This window comes from Nuphar pumila, chromosome 13 (assembly GCF_984573655.1).
Source record: "Nuphar pumila chromosome 13, dmNupPumi1.hap1.1, whole genome shotgun sequence".
In the NCBI taxonomy this organism is placed as follows: Eukaryota; Viridiplantae; Streptophyta; class Magnoliopsida; order Nymphaeales; family Nymphaeaceae; genus Nuphar; species Nuphar pumila.
The window spans coordinates 16076951-16091853 of record NC_143261.1 but is presented as its reverse complement, the minus strand read 5'-3'; positions in this window follow the sequence as shown (position 1 = coordinate 16091853).

Sequence of the window (14903 nt, the reverse complement as noted above, 5' to 3'; positions counted from 1 at the left end):
GATTGTAAGCATCATTCATCGGCCTGAACTATTAGGAGAAAATTAAACCATGATAAGCCAGCTACCAACTCAACAAAATAAAGGCAAAAAGAAAGGAGTGAATATTTCCTCAAAAGAAGAAAAGAGTGAATATTTCTTTAATTCTGCTATTCTTCTTCATTCCCATCTCCTCTCACATATAGACATATGTCAAAGTAGAATTTGTTAACTGAAAATATGTGAACTTGAGCGTAAATCAAGATTTTCAATATTTATTTTTCATCACACCAACGTGATTTACATGCTTGGTTTTATAAGGGCAGTCTCTTGGACCATCCAATTACGCTGAATATGCAAGATATTTTAAGTATTAAAAATCAACAACTTAAAACTTTAGTAAACATTCAAGCATCCAAAAATAGTGCTTGCTTGCTTGGACTGACCCCGAAACTTTTATTATTATTATTATTATTATTTTTTTTTTTGGGGGGGGGGGGGGGGGGGGGGGGGGGGCAAACATTTTATTTTGGTGGGGGCCCCGAAAAATTTTGTTTACTTATGTTGGGAGCAGCCACATAAAGGCTCCAATATAAGTTTTGAATTCTTGTGGGAGTAGGTCCTGTCGGATCGACTTTCGGATCACACAGTTTAACAATCATCATCATGATATAAATCAGAAAATATAACAGTATAGACATCATGATCAACAAACGATCGAAACAATAACAGGGAGCAAACATGTCGGGTTCCAAAGTACTCTCCTTAGAAAAGATTTGCCCCCACATACAGTGCAAACAGGGTTCGACGTCCTCCCCCCAGGATACAATAGCCTCGACGATCAGACCGGTGCACTCCGACGGATCGTCCTTCAAAAACAACCTCCACGAACCAAAGTTATAGAAAAAAACCCCTTTCGGGATAACTCAGGAGAGAGAGAGCAACCGAGAAATGAAAAACCGCAGACTCTTCTTCAGAAATTAAATCTTCTCAGATCTGTCGTAATCCCAGCCCTAACCACGCTTTTATAAACCACGAACGGTTACAAAGCGTGGAAGGAACCAGTTACGGAATCCGAGGATACGTGACCCGTTAACGGAAATCGAAGAGTCGAGATCCGTTAACGGAATCCGAAGAGCCATAACGGGCATGGAGTACGAGGAGTCATCCCATAACCCGTTAAAGAATCCAAATATCTATAGAAACTTTGAGCAAAAAGATACTTTGGTCTTGATTGGATATGACTCTAAAGGGCCAATTACCCAAACCGGCCTCACTCGGCACGGCGGGCGGGCGGGCGCGCGTGTGTGTTTGGTAGTCATCCCAACCTCTTGTTCTCAGGAACAAGTGTAAGAGTTTACATGTGGGTTATAAAGCCCACAACAAACTCAAACACAATTAATATGTGACTATTCCACGTCATCAAAACCAAACTTTCTCTAAAACAGCCCAGTTTCATATTTGAATTCTCTCTTCCCTTCTTTCTTACACCTAACAGGTCCGTCTCTACTTGCTTGTTAAAAGGACATGATCTAACAGTCGATTCCTAGCAAATAGATCATGATGGACACATAGGCAGAATCAAATTTATGAAACAAAGTGTTGAAAATGCTTATATTCACATATTTTCAGTTAACATATTCTAGTGTGTGTCCTTTGTTGGGTTAGGACCAGGCCCATGAAGCATATGCTGGCTCTCCTGAATGGGATAAGGCCTACTAATGGCTGGACCCTAGACCCGGACCCATCTACAGCCCACTCTTCCACATTGTTAGATATATCAAACTTAAGTGTGTGTGTGTGGATGCTTTTTGTGCTTGTCGCCACCACAACAAAGCAGGAGATTAGCGACGACCACATTCTGTCGCTATTCCGCGCTAACAGGCTTAGCGACGGTATGCTTACGTCGCAAATTTTTTTACACTAACTGGCGACAGAATAAATTCGTCACCAGGTCCGTCGCTAATTGCGACGGAATAACGAGCGATATATTCTGTCGCCAATCCACCAGTACTAAACGGCGACCACAACTTGGCAACGGATTTACGTCCGTTGCTAAGCCGTCGCTAGATTTATATGCATAGCGATGGATGTTTCCGTCGCTAATCCGTCGCAAACACAAAAAAAATAAAAAAAAATTATTTGAAAATTAAATACCGAGAACGGTACAATTTATATTTCCTGTACAATTTATATTTCCTCTAAATAAAAAACAAACCACACAAAAAATTCCATATAAAAGGAATCTACAACAATTAATCGTTCCACCTTAAAATTAACAAGTTCAATTAACTACAATTCAATAATTACGTTTAAGAAACAAAAAAAAAATAGAACTTCTTCAACACAATTCTCTAATCATCGCCAAGATATTGTGCGTCTTCTTCTTCATTGCCTTTATCTGTCCCTTTAGCTCCGCTACGCTGATTATCGCTAGCAGCCTATACAAGAAAAGAACAGTCAGTATTGATAAACAAAATATAATGAAATAAATTACACACTATATGTGATTCTATCATGTGCTCATATGTGTTCTAAGGCAATAAAAAAACTTTATATGTGATTCTATCATGCTCATATGTGCTCTAAGGCAGGCAAAAAGCTATATGTGTGATTCGATCATGCTCATATGTGTGCTAAGGCAGTCAAAAAATTGAATATGTGATTATAGCATGCTCATATGTGTTCTAAGGCAGACAGAAAAACTCTATATGTGATTCTATCATGCTCATATGTGCTCTAAGGCAAGCAAAGCAAAAACTTTATATGTGAATATATCATGAATGATATATGTTCTAAGGCAGTAAAAAAATTCTATGTGATTTTGGCATTCTCATATGTGTTCTCAAGCAGTCAAAAAACTGAATATGTGATTATAACATGCTCATATGTGTTCTCAGGCAGTCAAAAAACTGAATATGTGATTATAGCATGCTCATATGTGTTCTAAGGCAGTCAAAAAAACTTTATATGTGATTCTATCATGCTCATATGTGCTCTAAGGCAGACAAAAAACTTTATATGTGATTATAGCATGCTCATATGTGCTCTAAGGCAGGCAAAAAACTCTATATGTGATTCTATCATGCTCATATGTGCTCTAAGGCAGGCAAAAAGTTATATATGTGATTCGATTATGCTCATATGTGTTCTAAGGCAGACAAAAAACTGAATATGTGATTATACATGAGAGGGATCTGCAATTGAAGATCCTCTGTTCAGCACAAGATTGTTGATCTCATCTTGGAGAAAAGGGGCGACTGTGTCATGGAAGTAGTCATTCATTGTGTCCTTAATGATCTGGCGTATATCATCACCGAAAAGAATAGGCTGCTGCTTGGAGCTTATGTCGGCGAAAGAAGTCTGTGAGCCGTAACTGGAAGAAGCAATAACTGGTGAAGTGTTCAACTTACTCTCAAACCCGAACACGCGACCTTTTTTGGGTTCACCTGCTGCAGTCACCCATGCTGCAGGATCAAATCATGGATGCTGAGTAGCGTCATCGCCATATCGCTCTACCATCTGTTGCTCATATGCCTCCTACAAAATAATGTTTAAAGTATACATTAATAATTAATAATAACATTATGATAACTTGCATATTGCAATGATTATTAATAGAATAAATACATACCGTTGTCGTTCTCGCCTTCTCTGATACGAAGACTCCCGTGGTCTTCCGTTTATGTGTTTCAACAAACACATCCTTATATGGTACATTGCCTCATTTTTCTGCTTCTTGCAAAGTTAAAGGACAAAAGATTTAGTTCACAAGTTTGCAACAATACTTATAAAATTAATATTATATATTGATGAGTTACCATTTTCTTCAGGTGGCTCCCAAATGTCTTAGATCCACCTGTGTGTAGATGGGCTTCGAGCATTTTTGCTTGATTTTGTGCAGCCTTCGTAGAGCGATTTCGAAATGCATCTCCCGCCCACTTATCACACATTTCATCCCAATAATCTCTCTTGATAGTAATAGGGACATGGCTCTTCCACTGTAGTGGATCATCTATTACGCTAGATGTTTTTTTTGCTGCAGTCTTCATATTATGCAGCATGTCTGCAAATCGATTGACAGCCACCTTCTGTCACACCTTCCTTGCATCATTTTCTTTCACCGTAGTTGCGAAGCGATTCGAAACCTATAAATATTTTTAGAAAGTTAGTAGACATTACTTAAATAAATTAAATATGAAACACATTAACTATGAGAAACAACTGTATACCATGAATGAGGACCACAATCTGTTTAACACCTCCTTTGGGTACTCTTTTCATTGAGCCACCGCTCCTTGTAGATGTTGAAGAAGTGAATTCCTAATCTCCCGTACTACTTCTTGTAGCTCAAACCTCGTGATGTACATAAATTGGTACACAGTAAATATCAATATAAAATATTTATAAGATATGCAATAATTGAAAACGAAATACTTACGGTCGATTATCGATATACACTATTCGAATGAGTCTTCTTGTGCAAGACTGAGAAGACCCTGCTTCCTGTGTTGGCTCATGACTTGTTTGATCAACTGGTGTAGGTGGGTCGTGTACAGGCGAAACATCATCTGTAAAAAAATACGTTAGACTTTCTCAGAATACGCATTTGAACTAATCAAGCATCCAATTAGTTAAATGATATACCTATCACAGGAGCCCGTGAAGATGAAGGTTGGGCCTGACTATTACTGGATGAACAACCACTGTAACCTCCACGAATCATATTCTAACAAATAACATATGTCATACAATACATTCAAATAATTCATATCAAGTATTACAATATATTCATGTCATTCACATCAAGTATTACAATAATTCAAATCATTTGCATCAAGTATTGCAATACATTCAAATGATTCACAACAAGTATTACAATACATTCAAATCATTCATATCAGGCACTGCAATGCATTCAAGTCATTCACATCAAGCATTGCAATGCATTCAAATCATTCACATCAAGTATTACAATGCATTCAAATAATTCAAATCATTCACATCAAGTATTGCAATAATTCAAATCATTCGTTGCATAAATTAAAATACATTCAAATAATTCAAATCATTCACATCAAGTATTGCAATGCATTCAAATCATTCGTATCAAGTATTACAACACATTCAAATAATTCAAATCATTCACATCAAGTATTACAATGCATTCAAATAATTCGTATCAAGTATTACAATACATTCAAATAAAATTTTCAATCATTCACATCAAGTATTGCAATACAACTCATTCATTCACATCAAGTATTACAATACATTCAAATAATTCAAATCATTCATATCAAGTATTACAATGCATTTAAATAGAGGTTTGTATTACAAGATTTTGCTCACTAGCTTGAGAATTCTTCCTCGTCACTTGTTTGACTTTCTTCTTCTTCTTCTTCTTCATTGTTTACCCATCCACTCGGTACATCATTTGGATCACATTCCTCTATGAATGTTTCATCGGCCAATGGAGATATGACATGCATATCATGCGCAACATCGTGACCATAAGCAAAGTCATAGACATCATCTGATTGATAGTAATCGTTGTCTTCAGCTAACTCATCTTCCTGTAACTGATCATACTCAGGGTATAGTTTGGACTTCACCTTGCAAACTGCCCACCATTCATTTCTATCTGACTTTTTTATACTCGGATATAAAGTATAATAAACTTGTTAAGCTTTCGAGACTAATATGAATGATTCATATATTCCAAACCTGGATTTATGATTCACCTCCATAATGCCTGAAGCTTTGTCGAGTCTTGTTGCAGTTGGATCAAATCAATGATACTTGAATAAAGTTACCTTATTATTTATGTTTAAGTCAGTCAACTTCATTATTTCCTCTATAACACCGTAGTAATCATGTTCATTTTCACCGTAGCTGCTATCCTTGATACACACCACTATTCATCGTTGATTTGTTTATATCGTAATCTTTTGTATGGAATCGATAACCATTTACGATGTACCCGTTGTAGCATTGCACAACTTTGGTCAGACCATTTTCTAAATCACATATTCCTTGATCTTTAACATCACCATGGCAGACCTACGCACAGACATAAACAATGATTGTGATCATGATCAATTAAGTAACTTAGTGTTGTTTATAAGTACACAATTTATGTTAGCTTCTTTATCAACTGTTTCAACCACTCCACAAACTTAGTTTCACGTTCTTTTTGTACTTCTGCATCAGTGAGATGCGAAACTTCTCTTTGCAACTCCAGATCAAATCGTCTGCAAACCACAAATACTTATATTATCGAGCCATGTATTCACATATAGAACATAAAAGAATTTATAATTGTGTTGCGTCTACATATACTTACTCGATGTATGGGTCGATCGCTGAGCAATTAAAAAGAATATAGATGTGTGTTGCGTCTTGCTCTCGATCTGTCAAGAGCCTTGATCGACAACTACCAAATGCATACCCTAGTGGTTGAAATATCGACAGCTTGTCAGCTACAGTTACTTGTTCTCCATCATCATTACGGGGCGGGCATGTGTAATGTGTTGGAATATGAGGTTCGAAGTACATAGATGAGAAATTTGAAATCTCTTCTAAAGTGTACGCCTCACAAATAGAGCCTTCTACTCTTGCTTTATTACGAACCTTTTTTTGAGGTCGAACATGCATCTAGCAAAAATATACATTTTAAATTTTAAATATATGTCATTAAAGAGACAAATATAAAAAAACATATACCTTTCAAATGTGTACATCCATCGATATTGCATAGGGCCACCAACCCTTAGTTCATATGACAGATGTATGATCAAATATTCCATAACATCGAAAAATGTTGGCGAAAATATCTTTTCTAGCAGACAAACAATGGTGATGACAGAGTCCTCGAGATTCTTTACATCTGATACTACGACCTCTGATGCACACAATGTTCTGAAAAATCTGCTCAACACAGATAGTACCCTCCATATAGGTTTGTGTAACATTAAATGCTAGGCGTATCAATCGTTGCATAAAGATATGACAATCATGGCTCTTCAACCCATATAACTGTCCATCGTCAATCTTCACAGCCCGAGCAATGTTAGAGACATATCCATCTAGAAATCTCAATTGTCTCAACCATTGACATACATGTTTTATTTGATCAGGTCCGAGCATGTACTTTGCCTTTGGTTTCAGTATTTTGCCATTATACTCTTTGAGTTTCAATTCTTGTCTTTTACATATTAATTTTAAATCCATACGGGCCTTCGGATTATCCTTTGTTTTTTCTTTAACATTCATTACTGTATTGAACACATTATCAAACACATTTTTCTCCAAATGCATCAGATCAAAATTATGTTGTATCAATAGGGTCGGCCAATACGGTAGTTCCCAAAAAATAGATTTCTTCGTCTAATTGTGATCCTTCTCAAATCCATGGAAGGGTGTAGGACTGCGGGCATCTATTAATATATCTGGAAAGTATCACAATCTTCTTAGAATCTCTATGCCAGACAATCTTGAAGATGGACCTTCCGTTTCAGTTGTGCCTTCTTTAAACGCATTCTTTTTTCGTCAGAACAGATGGTCGCACGGTAGAAATCGACGATGACACTCAAACCAGCAAGGCTTCCTTACATGCCTCAATCTAAAAGCTTTGGAATCCTCCATGCAGTACGAACATGCCAACCTCCCATGTGTGCTCCAACCAGATAGCATACTATATGCAGGAATGTCACTGATTGTCCATAGAACAATGACCTTCATGTTGAAACTTTGTTTTTTGTGGGCATCATACGTGCTAACACCGTCATCCCACAGTACTTTTAGTTCATCAATCAATGACCTTAAATATACATTAAGATTTTGACCAGGTGAGGTCGGACCAATGATCAACACAGACAAGAAAAGATTGAGATGTTTCATACACAAGCTTGGTGGAAGGTTGTATGGAGTTACAAATACTGGCCAACATGAGTACGGAGTTGATCTACCCCCAAATGGATTAAATCCATCTGTACATAGACCGAGTTTAACATTTCGCACTTCCATTGCAAAGTTCTGATGAGTACGATCAAAGTGCTTCCAAGTTTCAGCGTCAACAGGATGCGTGATCTTGTTTTTATGGTGTCGAACTTTATTTGCATGCCATCTCATGTGTTTAGCTGTCCTTGAAGATATATACAATCGCTGCAATCTAGAAGTGATGGGAAAGTAGCGGAGCGACTTGTATTAAACTTCATTTGATCTCGTGCTACCATTGCCTTTTGTCTTTGGCTTGAACCGAGGATGCCCACATGATGGGCATGATATGTTGTTTTCCTGCTCCTTGAAATACAATATGCAGTGATTTGGACAAACATCAATCTTTTTGTAACCCATACCCAGAGCGTTGACCATAACTTTTGAACGATAGAAATTTTGTGGCAATTTCTCATTTTTTGGCAATATACTCTTCACAATCATGCACAAATGGTCAAAACATGATTGACTCAAATTATACTCGGACTTCAAATTCATTAGTTGAAGAACTGCATACAAGATAGTGTGACTCTCGCAACCGTTCCAAAGTGGCTCATCAGCATCTCTAAGTAAATCATAAAATCTACTAGAGACATCGTTTGGTGATTCTTCATCTACAGCAGTTCTTACATCACTAGAACTCATAGCAGAACCCAGTTTTGTTCCTGCAACATCAAATATCAAATTCGTATATAGATTATCGTGCACCACATTCACCCATGCATCAAAATCGTTTCTAAGTTCTTCTTCATGAAACATCCAGTTCTGAAAATCACTCACAAAACCCTTACTGTATAGGTGATGTCTAACGCTATGAGGTTCTACAAATCGATTATTCTTACAAATCTTGCAGAGATACCTAATCTGACCTGTGGGATCCACTGTACTGACACTTGCCATTGCAAATTCAATAAAACTGTCAACACCATCCATATATTCATGTGATAACTCATTGTCCACTATCCTACGGAACATCCAATCACGGTTTGCAGTCATTTTCTTATGATGTTACGAATAATAACCTAATGAATTAAAAGAGAACAATCAGAGTGCTACGATGAAGAAAATATCAAATTTATCATGCAATATATGATGTCATACAATAACAAGAATTTTGATGCATGCATTGATAACTTAATATTTTCATGTGCGAACTATTAATGACACAATACAATCATTTGAAACATGCATTCATTATACAATTTCACATGGAAGTCATAATAAAATTGAAAGTAACTACATGCAAGCATGGATACAATTACATCAAACATTGCAATACATCGTAATTATTCATATCAAACAAATGGCAAACATGTATCTGCAACAAACACACTTCAATATCTCACTAACTACTACCATGCCTAGCATGGACTCCGTACTCCAAAAATAAGAACACTTCAATATTCATACATTAAAATCATGCTCAGCATGATCTCCGAACTCCAACAAAGCAACTATAAATATCAACAACTAAGTGAGTGTGTGAACAATAAAGTGTTACATCTAATAAATTAAATAACATGTGATACACTTGCATCACTTACTTACCACGGGTATTTACCCGATTTGCATTGTTTTTGTCACTTACTTACTACAGGTGGCTGAGCACGAGATGGTTCTGTTGAAAAATCTGCACAAAAAAACACTTTTTTAAAATGAAGTCACCAAAAAAAAAAGAGGCTATTCCGGCAAGGGGTCGACTAACCTGCTGTTCCGGCAGAAGGTCAACCCCCTTACGGAACATAGGGGGTTAACTGACCCTTTGTTCGGGCAGGGGGTCGACCCCCAGCCTTTCCGCCAGTGAGTCGACCCCCCTGCCGGAACAGCAGGGGGTCGCCCCCCTGCCTGATCAGGCAGAGGGTCGACCCCTTGCCAGGGTCAACCCCCTGCCGGAAAGGTAGGGGTTAAACCCCCTGCCGGAACAGCAGGGGGTTAAACCCCCTGCCGGAACAACAGAGGGTTAAACCCTCTGCCGAAAAACGCACGCGGGGGGGGGGGGGGGGGGGCGTCCTTTACCTGTCTCCGGGCGGTGGGATCGGCGAACAGCGGGAGCAGCGAAAGAAGAAAATGAAAAGTTGTCTGGGATTAGGGTTAATTCGAAAATTAGCGACGGCTTAGCGACAGATTAATTCCGTCGCTAAGCCAACGTAAATCAAATTTACGGAACGAACGCCGAACTATATTCCGTCGCCAAGTCCATCGCTAATTAGCGACGAACTAGATTCGGTCGCAAACTGTGTCGACAAATGGTGCGGCCGTAATGACAAAACAGTATGTCGCAAAATCCGTCGCTAAGTAGCGACGGACTGGGCGACAGACTATTTTCCGTCGCTATTTTTGTAAGCTTCATTAATTATAGCGATGGATGTTCGTCGCTCATTAATCCGTCGCTAACTAGCGACAAATTAATTCTATCGCTAAAGTCCGTTGCTAACAACGTATTTTCTTGTAGTGCACGTGCCATGGTCAACCAAATCTGCTACCGTTGATTGTTGGTTTGTTGGAAAACAACCCCTACCCGAAATTGGATCTCAAATCCCAAAATCTTATATTCTTATTTATTCGATTTCAGCAGCGTGGGGATGGCAACGAGACAAAGGGACCATGATCATTCTTGGCAACGTGTTCAATAGTTTTTATCATGCTAACAGAATCTGCTACCGTTGATTGGGGTACATTAATTTGGTTGTTTGTGGGGGTACTGTGCAAATGAGGTTCACTTTCTAAATCTCACGAGAACTAGAATATGATCAGAAGGTCTCATGAGATTAAATTTCTCACAAAAATGAGATTCACTTTTTAAAATGACTCGTTTGCAAAGGCTCAAATGAGATTCACTTTATCACGACTACTTTTTAAGTTTCATTGCTTCTGCTAAAAACAGACAAATAAATGAGATTCACTTTCTAAAGTTCATATGAAGAAATGCCAAACCAAGGGGTGCAAAAATTAGTTAAACAATAAAACACGTGAAGAAAATTGTATAGTATTAAAAGAAAAGAAAAAGAGGGGTGGTTATAGATTAATTGGGTTAACATACAAGAGACAGGTCGTTTTGACTATAAAAGTGTTCAGTATGGTCAAAGTAGTAGGAATTGACCTTTGGATTGTTCTTTTTACATGTAAAAATATAATTGTTTGAGAGTTAAAAGTTGGGTACATCATGAGCCATTGATTTTTCAACCCTCGAAAAAAGGACATGCACAGCGAAAAAACAAGATTTAAAAGTTCAGTTTTTACTAAACCAAATGTAGAGATTACACCGGAAGGGAGATCTGCAAAAGAAAAAAAGTGTATCCAACGTTAGAGAGAGATTTCTTGAAAACCATGTTAGGGTATAAGAACTGCAATATTCGAATGGAAGACACGGCCCGATTCAAACCAAAGATCCGGTAAATTAAATGCATATACAAAAGAACTTTCTGATTGTATTTTTTTTTAAATATTCTTCAGAAAAAACTAGTTTTTTTTACCTGAGTTCTAAAAATTCGAGTTTTATTTGTTTTGTGGGTTTCTAAAACACGTGCTTTAAAATAAACGAGTCTCTCTCTCTCTCTCTCTCTCTCTCTATATATATATATATATATATATATATATATATATATATATATATATATATATATATATATATATGTGTGTGTGTGTGTGTGTGTGTGTGTGTGTGTGAGAATTGGACATATTAGGCTTCATTTCTCGTTTTGTCCCATAGTTTTGAAGTGTTTTATGATAGATCTGAATAGTTAGATGTGTTTAACATGCTGGATTTAGTGAGAATTGACTCTTTGGATCATGTTTTCTTAACAAAAAAACATATTTTTATAAGCCAGAAAAAACAAATACCTTCATAACCATTAATTTTAGATCACCAGCAAAACCTGAAAAGCTAGTTCCCACTAAACTGCACAGCTACCAACGCAAACACAGTCGTCGTCCATCATGGTTTTGATGGATGGCAAAAAAAAAAATGCTAAAACACATTTTTTTCACATTTTTGACTCTTTAGCGGTTTTGACCAATGCTAAAGGATGTCCCAACAAAAAAATGAGACCTTTAATGACAGTCAAAATACTGCCACTTAAGGCCCCAATGTAAAATTGGGCCTTTAGTGACAGAGCTTTGACTGCTGAAGGTCCCATTTTTTGTTGGGACCTTTAGTGACGATCAAACCCGTATAAACATGAAAAAAGTGTGTTTTAACATCTTTTTTTGTGTTTTTCTTTTGCCATCCATCAATGATGTGATGGATGGTCAGTAGAGTCTCTTAGGTAGCTATACACCAAAGGGTTGCTGAGCTACCACTCACAATATATATAGGGCAGAGTCAGAAATTTAAGCTAGGGTGAACACAAATGCAAAATGATTTGAGAATCGGCTCGTGACTCGAGCAGGTCAACTCCGTGACTCGTCTGGATTTTGTTAACTTTTGATTTTGTATAAAATAATACTCAATTAAATGCAAAAATAAAAAAAATGGTATTATTTTAAAATCATTAAATAAATCAAATAACATCATGCTAAGTTACAAATAAGCTACATCTAGTCATTTATTATTAAAAAACTAAAGTACTGAAAGTACTAAATTAGTATCTCCAACTATAGATTATGTAACACATTTCATGTAATTTGACTAACAACATTCAAAAACCTATTTTAGCTTTGGATTTTTTTTTTAGTATTTATAAATTCATTCAAACACATTTTAACTTGTTCATTCAACATTCAGACATGTAACTTCATAACTGGCTCATCAATTCATTCAAAAATATAAATTTATTTTTTGCTCATAAATTTCTTTAAATATTCAAAGTTCAAACACAAACATATATCATTCAAAAATAAATAAAAATTATTTTTAATATTTAAACGCAAATATAAATTCATTCAAACATATTCTAACATGTCTATCAAGCATTCAAACATGTAACTTCATAACATGTCTACCAATTAATTCAAAAATATAAATTTATTCTCTTCTCATAAATTTCTCAAAATATTCAAAGTTCAAATATAAACATATATCATTAAAAAATAAACTTATTTATTCAAAGAAAATACCTTCAAGCAAAAGCTTCGATCTTAAAACACATTCAACAAAATGTGACAAAGAAACACAAACATCCTACAAATAAATAACTAATTAATTACTTATTCTTTTTAAATATCTACAAAGGACATCATTAATCAGCAAAAGTTTTTCAAGTAACTTTTAGAAAAATTGTACACTAATGATTACTAATAAGTAACAAGTATTTAATAAGTGAATAAGAACTGAATTAATTAAAATAAATACATGCTAATTGAAAAAAAATTCTTATTTAAGGTAATTAAAGAAAAACTAAAATTCTAAGTTCTAGCTAAGTCAAGTATAAAAAAAAATACATGACACCCTAAAAGCATAACTCAAAATCCATGTCATTTAGACAAATACATAATCAAAACCCTAATTCTTACATCATCAATTATGCAAATTATATTATTCAAGCATGTAAATTTATGTTTAATGTTAATTAAAAAACAAAAATACCTAAATTAAATATTTATCTTATTTAAAAATAAAATAAAATTTTAATACAATTAAAAATATAAAAACTATAAAATCTAATTAAATATTTATGCTATTTTAAAAAAGAAACTGAATGAAAACTTCAATCCTAGCAAATATCATTTGTAATTTTCGTATATAAACTAATTGAAACAAAAAGTAACAAAACTCTCAAAATTTTAACTAAAATCAAGCATGTGGATAATGTATAAGTTGATTAAAAAATACAAAAATAACTAATTAATATTCATCTTATTAAAAACCTAAATTCTAATTAAGAAAAAATATAAAACACCCTAATTAGTTATGCATTTATGCCTTAAACACAAGAGAGAGTATACCTCATCCTGTGTGCATTATGGCATCGTCATGCGGGGTGCATAGGACGACAATGCTGTTGTGGGCATAGGGACAAACAATAAAAATATCAAATTATTATTTTTTAAAAACTCATGAGAATTTGATTTTTTTCATAAAGCGCACACTTTTTTGGCAAAATCTTGACAATAAAAAATAAAAAAATATATATATAAAAATATTTTTTATAAGAAAATATTAATAAAATTATTTAAAGATAAAAACACATGATTTTTTCATGATAAATAGCCATTTAAAATGTAAATATTACGTTTAAATCACGGTATTTATGTTTTTTTCATAAATCTCCTTATGTTTTGACAATTCTCAAGAAATTGTCATTTTAAACTTTTAGGCAATTTCTCACGATATTATCATGAGATTTTCATAAATCTTGCAATATTTGTCACTATGACGGTGGGGTCAGGCCATCTGAAGAGGTGGCCACACGGAAACTTGAGAGGGGCCCCAAGTGAGGTTGCCGGGAGGGCAGAGCTGTAGAGGCTAGTAGTGAATCAAGAGAGAAAGAAAGATAGAGTGTGGGGCTGGTTGCAGGGTCGCGGGCAAGGGAGGAGCTGTGGGACCACGGGCAAAGGTAGAGCGTGGAGAGGGGTCGGTGGAGAGGGAGCCACGGGGAGGATGGAGGGCCATATATATATATAAATATATATATATATATATATATATATATATATATATAGAGAGAGAGAGAGAGAGAGAGAGAGAGATAGAGAGTGAGTGTGGGATAAAAAAAATCAAGGTATATGGAGATGAGGGGAATGGGAATTGATTTGATAAAGGGGAGGGCCGGGCCCATCGCCCCCCTTTGGATCGGGCACCAGTGCCCAGCCTGACCATATCCGCATAGCAATATCGAATTCGGTCGGATATCCGATAAGTCTGATTCATTGACATCTCTACCATTGCCCAATGGTTGGACCCCGGATCAATCCATTCGATAGAACCAGGAGATGGGCATTATGGTAAATGGAAGAGCTGGGGGGGATTCCTCAAAAGGTGTCCTCTGCTT